Below are 15839 nucleotides of genomic sequence, written 5' to 3' on the forward strand. Positions count from 1 at the left end.
CAGAAAGTTTGGGTTAGATATCTCTTGTAGTTTCTTCAGAACACACAAATTATCTGAAAATGCTTTTGAAGCAATAGACACAAAAACAGCTATAAATCCAAAACCTAATATGATAGACTCAAACTTTAAACTCTATATTGTGTAGATTTACATGTCCTACTTGCCCAGCAAAAAGGGTTCGAATAGCTCTTGCACTTTTTTCGAAACTCACAAACAACTGTTCATGGGCTGAAAAGGCTTTTGGAGCAATAAAAACTTAAAAACTGCAATAACTCAAAAATGCAATAAGATAAGTTCAAACTTTAAAAGACATGTTGTGCAGATGTACAAGCCCCTCTTGCACAGAAAGTTTGGGTTAGATATCTCTTGTAGTTTCTTCAGAACACACAAATTATCTGAAAATGCTTTTGAAGCAACAGACACAAAAACAGCTATAAATCCAAAACCTAATATGATAGACTCAAACTTTAAACTATATATTGTGTAGATTTACAGGTCCTACTTGCCCAGCAAAAAGGGTTCGAATAGCTCTTGCACTTTTTTCGAAACTCACAAACAACTGTTCATGGGCTGAAAAGGCTTTTGGAGCAATAAAAACTTAAAAACTGCAATAACTCAAAAATGCAATAAGATAAGTTCAAACTTTAAAAGACATGTTGTGCAGATGTACAAGCCCCTCTTGCACAGAAAGTTTGGGTTAGATATCTCTTGTAGTTTCTTCAGAACACACAAATTATCTGAAAATGCTTTTGAAGCAACAGACACAAAAACAGCTATAAATCCAAAACCTAATATGATAGACTCAAACTTTAAACTATATATTGTGTAGATTTACAGGTCCTACTTGCCCAGCAAAAAGGGTTCGAATAGCTCTTGCACTTTTTTCGAAACTCACAAACAACTGTTCATGGGCTGAAAAGGCTTTTGGAGCAATAAAAACTTAAAAACTGCAATAACTCAAAAATGCAATAAGATAAGTTCAAACTTTAAAAGACATGTTGTGCAGATGTACAAGCCCCTCTTGCACAGAAAGTTTGGGTTAGATATCTCTTGTAGTTTCTTCAGAACACACAAATTATCTGAAAATGCTTTTGAAGCAATAGACACAAAAACAGCTATAAATCCAAAACCTAATATGATAGACTCAAACTTTAAACTCTATATTGTGTAGATTTACATGTCCTACTTGCCCAGCAAAAAGGGTTCGAATAGCTCTTGCACTTTTTTCGAAACTCACAAACAACTGTTCATGGGCTGAAAAGGCTTTTGGAGCAATAAAAACTTAAAAACTGCAATAACTCAAAAATGCAATAAGATAAGTTCAAACTTTAAAAGACATGTTGTGCAGATGTACAAGCCCCTCTTGCACAGAAAGTTTGGGTTAGATATCTCTTGTAGTTTCTTCAGAACACACAAATTATCTGAAAATGCTTTTGAAGCAACAGACACAAAAACAGCTATAAATCCAAAACCTAATATGATAGACTCAAACTTTAAACTACATATTGTGTAGATTTACAGGTCCTACTTGCCCAGCAAAAAGGGTTCGAATAGCTCTTGCACTTTTTTCGAAAACTCACAAACAACTGTTCACGGGCTGAAAAGGCTTTTGGAGCAATAAAAACGTAAAAACTGCTATAACTCAAAAATTCAATAAGATAAGTTCAAACTTTAAAAGACACGTTGTGCAGATGTACAAGCCCCTCTTGCACAGAAAGTTTGGGTTAGATATCTCTTGTAGTTTCTTCAGAACACACAAATTATCTGAAAATGCTTTTGAAGCAATAGACACAAAAACAGCTATAAATCCAAAACCTAATATGATAGACTCAAACTTTAAACTCTATATTGTGTAGATTTACATGTCCTACTTGCCCAGCAAAAAGGGTTCGAATAGCTCTTGCACTTTTTTCGAAACTCACAAACAACTGTTCATGGGCTGAAAAGGCTTTTGGAGCAATAAAAACTTAAAAACTGCAATAACTCAAAAATGCAATAAGATAAGTTCAAACTTTAAAAGACATGTTGTGCAGATGTACAAGCCCCTCTTGCACAGAAAGTTTGGGTTAGATATCTCTTGTAGTTTCTTCAGAACACACAAATTATCTGAAAATGCTTTTGAAGCAATAGACACAAAAACAGCTATAAATCCAAAACCTAATATGATAGACTCAAACTTTAAACTACATATTGTGTAGATTTACAGGTCCTACTTGCCCAGCAAAAAGGGTTCGAATAGCTCTTGCACTTTTTTTGAAACTCACACAACTGTTCATGGGCTGAAAAGGCTTTTGGAGCAATAAAAACTTAAAAACTGCTATAACTCAAAAATGCAATAAGATAAGTTCAAACTTTAAAAGACATGTTGTGCAGATGTACAAGCCCCTCTTGCACAGAAAGTTTGGGTTAGATATCTCTTGTAGTTTCTTCAGAACACACAAATTATCTGAAAATGCTTTTGAAGCAATAGACACAAAAACAGCTATAAATCCAAAACCTAATATGATAGACTCAAACTTTAAACTCTATATTGTGTAGATTTACATGTCCTACTTGCCCAGCAAAAAGGGTTCGAATAGCTCTTGCACTTTTTTCGAAACTCACAAACAACTGTTCATGGGCTGAAAAGGCTTTTGGAGCAATAAAAACTTAAAAACTGCAATAACTCAAAAATGCAATAAGATAAGTTCAAACTTTAAAAGACATGTTGTGCAGATGTACAAGCCCCTCTTGCACAGAAAGTTTGGGTTAGATATCTCTTGTAGTTTCTTCAGAACACACAAATTATCTGAAAATGCTTTTGAAGCAACAGACACAAAAACAGCTATAAATCCAAAACCTAATATGATAGACTCAAACTTTAAACTATATATTGTGTAGATTTACAGGTCCTACTTGCCCAGCAAAAAGGGTTCGAATAGCTCTTGCACTTTTTTCGAAAACTCACAAACAACTGTTCACGGGCTGAAAAGGCTTTTGGAGCAATAAAAACGTAAAAACTGCTATAACTCAAAAATTCAATAAGATAAGTTCAAACTTTAAAAGACACGTTGTGCAGATGTACAAGCCCCTCTTGCACAGAAAGTTTGGGTTAGATATCTCTTGTAGTTTCTTCAGAACACACAAATTATCTGAAAATGCTTTTGAAGCAATAGACACAAAAACAGCTATAAATCCAAAACCTAATATGATAGACTCAAACTTTAAACTCTATATTGTGTAGATTTACATGTCCTACTTGCCCAGCAAAAAGGGTTCGAATAGCTCTTGCACTTTTTTCGAAACTCACAAACAACTGTTCATGGGCTGAAAAGGCTTTTGGAGCAATAAAAACTTAAAAACTGCAATAACTCAAAAATGCAATAAGATAAGTTCAAACTTTAAAAGACATGTTGTGCAGATGTACAAGCCCCTCTTGCACAGAAAGTTTGGGTTAGATATCTCTTGTAGTTTCTTCAGAACACACAAATTATCTGAAAATGCTTTTGAAGCAATAGACACAAAAACAGCTATAAATCCAAAACCTAATATGATAGACTCAAACTTTAAACTATATATTGTGTAGATTTACAGGTCCTACTTGCCCAGCAAAAAGGGTTCGAATAGCTCTTGCACTTTTTTCGAAACTCACAAACAACTGTTCATGGGCTGAAAAGGCTTTTGGAGCAATAAAAACTTAAAAACTGCAATAACTCAAAAATGCAATAAGATAAGTTCAAACTTTAAAAGACATGTTGTGCAGATGTACAAGCCCCTCTTGCACAGAAAGTTTGGGTTAGATATCTCTTGTAGTTTCTTCAGAACACACAAATTATCTGAAAATGCTTTTGAAGCAATAGACACAAAAACAGCTATAAATCCAAAACCTAATATGATAGACTCAAACTTTAAACTATGTATTGTGTAGATTTACAGGTCCTACTTGCCCAGCAAAAAGGGTTCGAATAGCTCTTGCACTTTTTTCGAAAACTCACAAACAACTGTTCATGGGCTGAAAAGGCTTTTGGAGCAATAAAAACTTAAAAACTGCTATAACTCAAAAATGCAATAAGATAAGTTCAAACTTTAAAAGACATGTTGTGCAGATGTACAAGCCCCTCTTGCAAGGAAAGTTTGGGTTAGATATCTCTTGTAGTTTCTTCAGAACACACAAATTATCTGAAAATGCTTTTGAAGCAATAGACACAAAAACAGCTATAAATCCAAAACCTAATATGATAGACTCAAACTTTAAACTATATATTGTGTAGATTTACAGGTCCTACTTGCCCAGCAAAAAGGGTTCGAATAGCTCTTGCACTTTTTTCGAAAACTCACAAACAACTGTTCACGGGCTGAAAAGGCTTTTGGAGCAATAAAAACGTAAAAACTGCTATAACTCAAAAATTCAATAAGATAAGTTCAAACTTTAAAAGACACGTTGTGCAGATGTACAAGCCCCTCTTGCACAGAAAGTTTGGGTTAGATATCTCTTGTAGTTTCTTCAGAACACACAAATTATCTGAAAATGCTTTTGAAGCAATAGACACAAAAACAGCTATAAATCCAAAACCTAATATGATAGACTCAAACTTTAAACTCTATATTGTGTAGATTTACATGTCCTACTTGCCCAGCAAAAAGGGTTCGAATAGCTCTTGCACTTTTTTCGAAACTCACAAACAACTGTTCATGGGCTGAAAAGGCTTTTGGAGCAATAAAAACTTAAAAACTGCAATAACTCAAAAATGCAATAAGATAAGTTCAAACTTTAAAAGACATGTTGTGCAGATGTACAAGCCCCTCTTGCACAGAAAGTTTGGGTTAGATATCTCTTGTAGTTTCTTCAGAACACACAAATTATCTGAAAATGCTTTTGAAGCAATAGACACAAAAACAGCTATAAATCCAAAACCTAATATGATAGACTCAAACTTTAAACTATGTATTGTGTAGATTTACAGGTCCTACTTGCCCAGCAAAAAGGGTTCGAATAGCTCTTGCACTTTTTTCGAAAACTCACAAACAACTGTTCATGGGCTGAAAAGGCTTTTGGAGCAATAAAAACTTAAAAACTGCTATAACTCAAAAATGCAATAAGATAAGTTCAAACTTTAAAAGACATGTTGTGCAGATGTACAAGCCCCTCTTGCACGGAAAGTTTGGGTTAGATATCTCTTGTAGTTTCTTCAGAACACACAAATTATCTGAAAATGCTTTTGAAGCAATAGACACAAAAACAGCTATAAATCCAAAACCTAATATGATAGACTCAAACTTTAAACTATATATTGTGTAGATTTATAGGTCCTACTTGCCCAGCAAAAAGGGTTCGAATAGCTCTTGCACTTTTTTCGAAACTCACAAACAACTGTTCATGGGCTGAAAAGGCTTTTGGAGCAATAAAAACTTAAAAACTGCAATAACTCAAAAATGCAATAAGATAAGTTCAAACTTTAAAAGACATGTTGTGCAGATGTACAAGCCCCTCTTGCACAGAAAGTTTGGGTTAGATATCTCTTGTAGTTTCTTCAGGACACACAAATTATCTGAAAATGCTTTTGAAGCAACAGACACAAAAACAGCTATAAATCCAAAACCTAATATGATAGACTCAAACTTTAAACTATATATTGTGTAGATTTACAGGTCCTACTTGCCCAGCAAAAAGGGTTCGAATAGCTCTTGCACTTTTTTCGAAAACTCACAAACAACTGTTCACGGGCTGAAAAGGCTTTTGGAGCAATAAAAACGTAAAAACTGCTATAACTCAAAAATTCAATAAGATAAGTTCAAACTTTAAAAGACACGTTGTGCAGATGTACAAGCCCCTCTTGCACAGAAAGTTTGGGTTAGATATCTCTTGTAGTTTCTTCAGAACACACAAATTATCTGAAAATGCTTTTGAAGCAATAGACACAAAAACAGCTATAAATCCAAAACCTTATATGATAGACTCAAACTTTAAACTCTATATTGTGTAGATTTACATGTCCTACTTGCCCAGCAAAAAGGGTTCGAATAGCTCTTGCACTTTTTTCGAAACTCACAAACAACTGTTCATGGGCTGAAAAGGCTTTTGGAGCAATGAAAACTTAAAAACTGCAATAACTCAAAAATGCAATAAGATAAGTTCAAACTTTAAAAGACATGTTGTGCAGATGTACAAGCCCCTCTTGAACAGAAAGTTTGGGTTAGATATCTCTTGTAGTTTCTTCAGAACACACAAATTATCTGAAAATGCTTTTGAAGCAATAGACACAAAAACAGCTATAAATCCAAAACCTAATATGATAGACTCAAACTTTAAACTATATATTGTGTAGATTTACAGGTCCTACTTGCCCAGCAAAAAGGGTTCGAATAGCTCTTGCACTTTTTTCGAAACTCACAAACAACTGTTCATGGGCTGAAAAGGCTTTTGGAGCAATAAAAACTTAAAAACTGCAATAACTCAAAAATGCAATAAGATAAGTTCAAACTTTAAAAGACATGTTGTGCAGATGTACAAGCCCCTCTTGCACAGAAAGTTTGGGTTAGATATCTCTTGTAGTTTCTTCAGAACACACAAATTATCTGAAAATGCTTTTGAAGCAATAGACACAAAAACAGCTATAAATCCAAAACCTAATATGATAGACTCAAACTTTAAACTATATATTGTGTAGATTTATAGGTCCTACTTGCCCAGCAAAAAGGGTTCGAATAGCTCTTGCACTTTTTTCGAAACTCACAAACAACTGTTCATGGGCTGAAAAGGCTTTTGGAGCAATAAAAACTTAAAAACTGCAATAACTCAAAAATGCAATAAGATAAGTTCAAACTTTAAAAGACATGTTGTGCAGATGTACAAGCCCCTCTTGCACAGAAAGTTTGGGTTAGATATCTCTTGTAGTTTCTTCAGGACACACAAATTATCTGAAAATGCTTTTGAAGCAACAGACACAAAAACAGCTATAAATCCAAAACCTAATATGATAGACTCAAACTTTAAACTATATATTGTGTAGATTTACAGGTCCTACTTGCCCAGCAAAAAGGGTTCGAATAGCTCTTGCACTTTTTTCGAAAACTCACAAACAACTGTTCACGGGCTGAAAAGGCTTTTGGAGCAATAAAAACGTAAAAACTGCTATAACTCAAAAATTCAATAAGATAAGTTCAAACTTTAAAAGACACGTTGTGCAGATGTACAAGCCCCTCTTGCACAGAAAGTTTGGGTTAGATATCTCTTGTAGTTTCTTCAGAACACACAAATTATCTGAAAATGCTTTTGAAGCAATAGACACAAAAACAGCTATAAATCCAAAACCTTATATGATAGACTCAAACTTTAAACTCTATATTGTGTAGATTTACATGTCCTACTTGCCCAGCAAAAAGGGTTCGAATAGCTCTTGCACTTTTTTCGAAACTCACAAACAACTGTTCATGGGCTGAAAAGGCTTTTGGAGCAATGAAAACTTAAAAACTGCAATAACTCAAAAATGCAATAAGATAAGTTCAAACTTTAAAAGACATGTTGTGCAGATGTACAAGCCCCTCTTGAACAGAAAGTTTGGGTTAGATATCTCTTGTAGTTTCTTCAGAACACACAAATTATCTGAAAATGCTTTTGAAGCAATAGACACAAAAACAGCTATAAATCCAAAACCTAATATGATAGACTCAAACTTTAAACTATATATTGTGTAGATTTACAGGTCCTACTTGCCCAGCAAAAAGGGTTCGAATAGCTCTTGCACTTTTTTCGAAACTCACAAACAACTGTTCATGGGCTGAAAAGGCTTTTGGAGCAATAAAAACTTAAAAACTGCAATAACTCAAAAATGCAATAAGATAAGTTCAAACTTTAAAAGACATGTTGTGCAGATGTACAAGCCCCTCTTGCACAGAAAGTTTGGGTTAGATATCTCTTGTAGTTTCTTCAGAACACACAAATTATCTGAAAATGCTTTTGAAGCAATAGACACAAAAACAGCTATAAATCCAAAACCTAATATGATAGACTCAAACTTTAAACTATGTATTGTGTAGATTTACAGGTCCTACTTGCCCAGCAAAAAGGGTTCGAATAGCTCTTGCACTTTTTTCGAAAACTCACAAACAACTGTTCATGGGCTGAAAAGGCTTTTGGAGCAATAAAAACTTAAAAACTGCTATAACTCAAAAATGCAATAAGATAAGTTCAAACTTTAAAAGACATGTTGTGCAGATGTACAAGCCCCTCTTGCACGGAAAGTTTGGGTTAGATATCTCTTGTAGTTTCTTCAGAACACACAAATTATCTGAAAATGCTTTTGAAGCAATAGACACAAAAACAGCTATAAATCCAAAACCTAATATGATAGATTCAAACTTTAAACTATATATTGTGTAGATTTACAGGTCCTACTTGCCCAGCAAAAAGTGTTCGAATAGCTCTTGCACTTTTTTCGAAACTCACAAACAACTGTTCATGGGCTGAAAAGGCTTTTGGAGCAATAAAAACTTAAAAACTGCAATAACTCAAAAATGCAATAAGATAAGTTCAAACTTTAAAAGACATGTTGTGCAGATGTACAAGCCCCTCTTGCACAGAAAGTTTGGGTTAGATATCTCTTGTAGTTTCTTCAGAACACACAAATTATCTGAAAATGCTTTTGAAGCAACAGACACAAAAACAGCTATAAATCCAAAACCTAATATGATAGACTCAAACTTTAAACTATATATTGTGTAGATTTACAGGTCCTACTTGCCCAGCAAAAAGGGTTCGAATAGCTCTTGCACTTTTTTCGAAAACTCACAAACAACTGTTCACGGGCTGAAAAGGCTTTTGGAGCAATAAAAACGTAAAAACTGCTATAACTCAAAAATTCAATAAGATAAGTTCAAACTTTAAAAGACACGTTGTGCAGATGTACAAGCCCCTCTTGCACAGAAAGTTTGGGTTAGATATCTCTTGTAGTTTCTTCAGAACACACAAATTATCTGAAAATGCTTTTGAAGCAATAGACACAAAAACAGCTATAAATCCAAAACCTAATATGATAGACTCAAACTTTAAACTCTATATTGTGTAGATTTACATGTCCTACTTGCCCAGCAAAAAGGGTTCGAATAGCTCTTGCACTTTTTTCGAAACTCACAAACAACTGTTCATGGGCTGAAAAGGCTTTTGGAGCAATAAAAACTTAAAAACTGCAATAACTCAAAAATGCAATAAGATAAGTTCAAACTTTAAAAGACATGTTGTGCAGATGTACAAGCCCCTCTTGCACAGAAAGTTTGGGTTAGATATCTCTTGTAGTTTCTTCAGAACACACAAATTATCTGAAAATGCTTTTGAAGCAACAGACACAAAAACAGCTATAAATCCAAAACCTAATATGATAGACTCAAACTTTAAACTATATATTGTGTAGATTTACAGGTCCTACTTGCCCAGCAAAAAGGGTTCGAATAGCTCTTGCACTTTTTTCGAAACTCACAAACAACTGTTCATGGGCTGAAAAGGCTTTTGGAGCAATAAAAACTTAAAAACTGCAATAACTCAAAAATGCAATAAGATAAGTTCAAACTTTAAAAGACATGTTGTGCAGATGTACAAGCCCCTCTTGCACAGAAAGTTTGGGTTAGATATCTCTTGTAGTTTCTTCAGAACACACAAATTATCTGAAAATGCTTTTGAAGCAACAGACACAAAAACAGCTATAAATCCAAAACCTAATATGATAGACTCAAACTTTAAACTATATATTGTGTAGATTTACAGGTCCTACTTGCCCAGCAAAAAGGGTTCGAATAGCTCTTGCACTTTTTTCGAAACTCACAAACAACTGTTCATGGGCTGAAAAGGCTTTTGGAGCAATAAAAACTTAAAAACTGCAATAACTCAAAAATGCAATAAGATAAGTTCAAACTTTAAAAGACATGTTGTGCAGATGTACAAGCCCCTCTTGCACAGAAAGTTTGGGTTAGATATCTCTTGTAGTTTCTTCAGAACACACAAATTATCTGAAAATGCTTTTGAAGCAATAGACACAAAAACAGCTATAAATCCAAAACCTAATATGATAGACTCAAACTTTAAACTCTATATTGTGTAGATTTACATGTCCTACTTGCCCAGCAAAAAGGGTTCGAATAGCTCTTGCACTTTTTTCGAAACTCACAAACAACTGTTCATGGGCTGAAAAGGCTTTTGGAGCAATAAAAACTTAAAAACTGCAATAACTCAAAAATGCAATAAGATAAGTTCAAACTTTAAAAGACATGTTGTGCAGATGTACAAGCCCCTCTTGCACAGAAAGTTTGGGTTAGATATCTCTTGTAGTTTCTTCAGAACACACAAATTATCTGAAAATGCTTTTGAAGCAACAGACACAAAAACAGCTATAAATCCAAAACCTAATATGATAGACTCAAACTTTAAACTACATATTGTGTAGATTTACAGGTCCTACTTGCCCAGCAAAAAGGGTTCGAATAGCTCTTGCACTTTTTTCGAAAACTCACAAACAACTGTTCACGGGCTGAAAAGGCTTTTGGAGCAATAAAAACGTAAAAACTGCTATAACTCAAAAATTCAATAAGATAAGTTCAAACTTTAAAAGACACGTTGTGCAGATGTACAAGCCCCTCTTGCACAGAAAGTTTGGGTTAGATATCTCTTGTAGTTTCTTCAGAACACACAAATTATCTGAAAATGCTTTTGAAGCAATAGACACAAAAACAGCTATAAATCCAAAACCTAATATGATAGACTCAAACTTTAAACTCTATATTGTGTAGATTTACATGTCCTACTTGCCCAGCAAAAAGGGTTCGAATAGCTCTTGCACTTTTTTCGAAACTCACAAACAACTGTTCATGGGCTGAAAAGGCTTTTGGAGCAATAAAAACTTAAAAACTGCAATAACTCAAAAATGCAATAAGATAAGTTCAAACTTTAAAAGACATGTTGTGCAGATGTACAAGCCCCTCTTGCACAGAAAGTTTGGGTTAGATATCTCTTGTAGTTTCTTCAGAACACACAAATTATCTGAAAATGCTTTTGAAGCAATAGACACAAAAACAGCTATAAATCCAAAACCTAATATGATAGACTCAAACTTTAAACTACATATTGTGTAGATTTACAGGTCCTACTTGCCCAGCAAAAAGGGTTCGAATAGCTCTTGCACTTTTTTTGAAACTCACACAACTGTTCATGGGCTGAAAAGGCTTTTGGAGCAATAAAAACTTAAAAACTGCTATAACTCAAAAATGCAATAAGATAAGTTCAAACTTTAAAAGACATGTTGTGCAGATGTACAAGCCCCTCTTGCACAGAAAGTTTGGGTTAGATATCTCTTGTAGTTTCTTCAGAACACACAAATTATCTGAAAATGCTTTTGAAGCAATAGACACAAAAACAGCTATAAATCCAAAACCTAATATGATAGACTCAAACTTTAAACTCTATATTGTGTAGATTTACATGTCCTACTTGCCCAGCAAAAAGGGTTCGAATAGCTCTTGCACTTTTTTCGAAACTCACAAACAACTGTTCATGGGCTGAAAAGGCTTTTGGAGCAATAAAAACTTAAAAACTGCAATAACTCAAAAATGCAATAAGATAAGTTCAAACTTTAAAAGACATGTTGTGCAGATGTACAAGCCCCTCTTGCACAGAAAGTTTGGGTTAGATATCTCTTGTAGTTTCTTCAGAACACACAAATTATCTGAAAATGCTTTTGAAGCAATAGACACAAAAACAGCTATAAATCCAAAACCTAATATGATAGACTCAAACTTTAAACTCTATATTGTGTAGATTTACATGTCCTACTTGCCCAGCAAAAAGGGTTCGAATAGCTCTTGCACTTTTTTCGTAACTCACAAACAACTGTTCATGGGCTGAAAAGGCTTTTGGAGCAATAAAAACTTAAAAACTGCAATAACTCAAAAATGCAATAAGATAAGTTCAAACTTTAAAAGACATGTTGTGCAGATGTACAAGCCCCTCTTGCACAGAAAGTTTGGGTTAGATATCTCTTGTAGTTTCTTCAGAACACACAAATTATCTGAAAATGCTTTTGAAGCAACAGACACAAAAACAGCTATAAATCCAAAACCTAATATGATAGACTCAAACTTTAAACTATATATTGTGTAGATTTACAGGTCCTACTTGCCCAGCAAAAAGGGTTCGAATAGCTCTTGCACTTTTTTCGAAAACTCACAAACAACTGTTCACGGGCTGAAAAGGCTTTTGGAGCAATAAAAACGTAAAAACTGCTATAACTCAAAAATTCAATAAGATAAGTTCAAACTTTAAAAGACACGTTGTGCAGATGTACAAGCCCCTCTTGCACAGAAAGTTTGGGTTAGATATCTCTTGTAGTTTCTTCAGAACACACAAATTATCTGAAAATGCTTTTGAAGCAATAGACACAAAAACAGCTATAAATCCAAAACCTAATATGATAGACTCAAACTTTAAACTCTATATTGTGTAGATTTACATGTCCTACTTGCCCAGCAAAAAGGGTTCGAATAGCTCTTGCACTTTTTTCGAAACTCACAAACAACTGTTCATGGGCTGAAAAGGCTTTTTGAGCAATAAAAACTTAAAAACTGCAATAACTCAAAAATGCAATAAGATAAGTTCAAACTTTAAAAGACATGTTGTGCAGATGTACAAGCCCCTCTTGCACAGAAAGTTTGGGTTAGATATCTCTTGTAGTTTCTTCAGAACACACAAATTATCTGAAAATGCTTTTGAAGCAATAGACACAAAAACAGCTATAAATCCAAAACCTAATATGATAGACTCAAACTTTAAACTCTATATTGTGTAGATTTACATGTCCTACTTGCCCAGCAAAAAGGGTTCGAATAGCTCTTGCACTTTTTTCGAAACTCACAAACAACTGTTCATGGGCTGAAAAGGCTTTTGGAGCAATAAAAACTTAAAAACTGCAATAACTCAAAAATGCAATAAGATAAGTTCAAACTTTAAAAGACATGTTGTGCAGATGTACAAGCCCCTCTTGCACAGAAAGTTTGGGTTAGATATCTCTTGTAGTTTCTTCAGAACACACAAATTATCTGAAAATGCTTTTGAAGCAACAGACACAAAAACAGCTATAAATCCAAAACCTAATATGATAGACTCAAACTTTAAACTATATATTGTGTAGATTTACAGGTCCTACTTGCCCAGCAAAAAGGGTTCGAATAGCTCTTGCACTTTTTTCGAAAACTCACAAACAACTGTTCACGGGCTGAAAAGGCTTTTGGAGCAATAAAAACGTAAAAACTGCTATAACTCAAAAATTCAATAAGATAAGTTCAAACTTTAAAAGACACGTTGTGCAGATGTACAAGCCCCTCTTGCACAGAAAGTTTGGGTTAGATATCTCTTGTAGTTTCTTCAGAACACACAAATTATCTGAAAATGCTTTTGAAGCAATAGACACAAAAACAGCTATAAATCCAAAACCTAATATGATAGACTCAAACTTTAAACTCTATATTGTGTAGATTTACATGTCCTACTTGCCCAGCAAAAAGGGTTCGAATAGCTCTTGCACTTTTTTCGAAACTCACAAACAACTGTTCATGGGCTGAAAAGGCTTTTTGAGCAATAAAAACTTAAAAACTGCAATAACTCAAAAATGCAATAAGATAAGTTCAAACTTTAAAAGACATGTTGTGCAGATGTACAAGCCCCTCTTGCACAGAAAGTTTGGGTTAGATATCTCTTGTAGTTTCTTCAGAACACACAAATTATCTGAAAATGCTTTTGAAGCAATAGACACAAAAACAGCTATAAATCCAAAACCTAATATGATAGACTCAAACTTTAAACTACATATTGTGTAGATTTACAGGTCCTACTTGCCCAGCAAAAAGGGTTCGAATAGCTCTTGCACTTTTTTTGAAACTCACACAACTGTTCATGGGCTGAAAAGGCTTTTGGAGCAATAAAAACTTAAAAACTGCTATAACTCAAAAATGCAATAAGATAGGTTCAAACTTTAAAAGACATGTTGTGCAGATGTACAAGCCCCTCTTGCACAGAAAGTTTGGGTTAGATATCTCTTGTAGTTTCTTCAGAACACACAAATTATCTGAAAATGCTTTTGAAGCAATAGACACAAAAACAGCTATAAATCCAAAACCTAATATGATAGACTCAAACTTTAAACTATATATTGTGTAGATTTACAGGTCCTACTTGCCCAGCAAAAAGGGTTCGAATAGCTCTTGCACTTTTTTCGAAAACTCACAAACAACTGTTCACGGGCTGAAAAGGCTTTTGGAGCAATAAAAACGTAAAAACTGCTATAACTCAAAAATTCAATAAGATAAGTTCAAACTTTAAAAGACACGTTGTGCAGATGTACAAGCCCCTCTTGCACAGAAAGTTTGGGTTAGATATCTCTTGTAGTTTCTTCAGAACACACAAATTATCTGAAAATGCTTTTGAAGCAATAGACACAAAAACAGCTATAAATCCAAAACCTAATATGATAGACTCAAACTTTAAACTCTATATTGTGTAGATTTACATGTCCTACTTGCCCAGCAAAAAGGGTTCGAATAGCTCTTGCACTTTTTTCGAAACTCACAAACAACTGTTCATGGGCTGAAAAGGCTTTTGGAGCAATAAAAACTTAAAAACTGCAATAACTCAAAAATGCAATAAGATAAGTTCAAACTTTAAAAGACATGTTGTGCAGATGTACAAGCCCCTCTTGCACAGAAAGTTTGGGTTAGATATCTCTTGTAGTTTCTTCAGAACACACAAATTATCTGAAAATGCTTTTGAAGCAATAGACACAAAAACAGCTATAAATCCAAAACCTAATATGATAGACTCAAACTTTAAACTATGTATTGTGTAGATTTACAGGTCCTTCTTGCCCAGCAAAAAGGGTTCGAATAGCTCTTGCACTTTTTTCGAAAAACTCACAAACAACTGTTCATGGGCTGAAAAGGCTTTTGGAGCAATAAAAACTTAAAAACTGCTATAACTCAAAAATGCAATAAGATAAGTTCAAACTTTAAAAGACATGTTGTGCAGATGTACAAGCCCCTCTTGCACAGAAAGTTTGGGTTAGATATCTCTTGTAGTTTCTTCAGAACACACAAATTATCTGAAAATGCTTTTGAAGCAATAGACACAAAAACAGCTATAAATCCAAAACCTAATATGATAGACTCAAACTTTAAACTATGTATTGTGTAGATTTACAGGTCCTACTTGCCCAGCAAAAAGGGTTCGAATAGCTCTTGCACTTTTTTCGAAAACTCACAAACAACTGTTCATGGGCTGAAAAGGCTTTTGGAGAAATAAAACTTAAAAACTGCTATAACTCAAAAATGCAATAAGATAAGTTCAAACTTTAAAAGACATGTTGTGCAGATGTACAAGCCCCTCTTGCACGGAAAGTTTGGGTTAGATATCTCTTGTAGTTTCTTCAGAACACACAAATTATCTGAAAATGCTTTTGAAGCAATAGACACAAAAACAGCTATAAATCCAAAACCTAATATGATAGATTCAAACTTTAAACTATATATTGTGTAGATTTACAGGTCCTACTTGCCCAGCAAAAAGGGTTCGAATAGCTCTTGCACTTTTTTCGAAACTCACAAACAACTGTTCATGGGCTGAAAAGGCTTTTGGAGCAATAAAAACTTAAAAACTGCTATAACTCAAAAATGCAATAAGATAAGTTCAAACTTTAAAAGACATGTTGTGCAGATGTACAAGCCCCTCTTGCACAGAAAGTTTGGGTTAGATATCTCTTGTAGTTTCTTCAGAACACACAAATTATCTGAAAATGCTTTTGAAGCAACAGACACAAAAACAGCTATAAATC

Source organism: Eucyclogobius newberryi, unplaced genomic scaffold (genome assembly GCF_026437365.1).
Source record: "Eucyclogobius newberryi isolate DKJ021-1_F unplaced genomic scaffold, fEucNew1.0.hap1 SCAF_10, whole genome shotgun sequence".
NCBI lineage: Eukaryota > Metazoa > Chordata > Actinopteri > Gobiiformes > Gobiidae > Eucyclogobius > Eucyclogobius newberryi.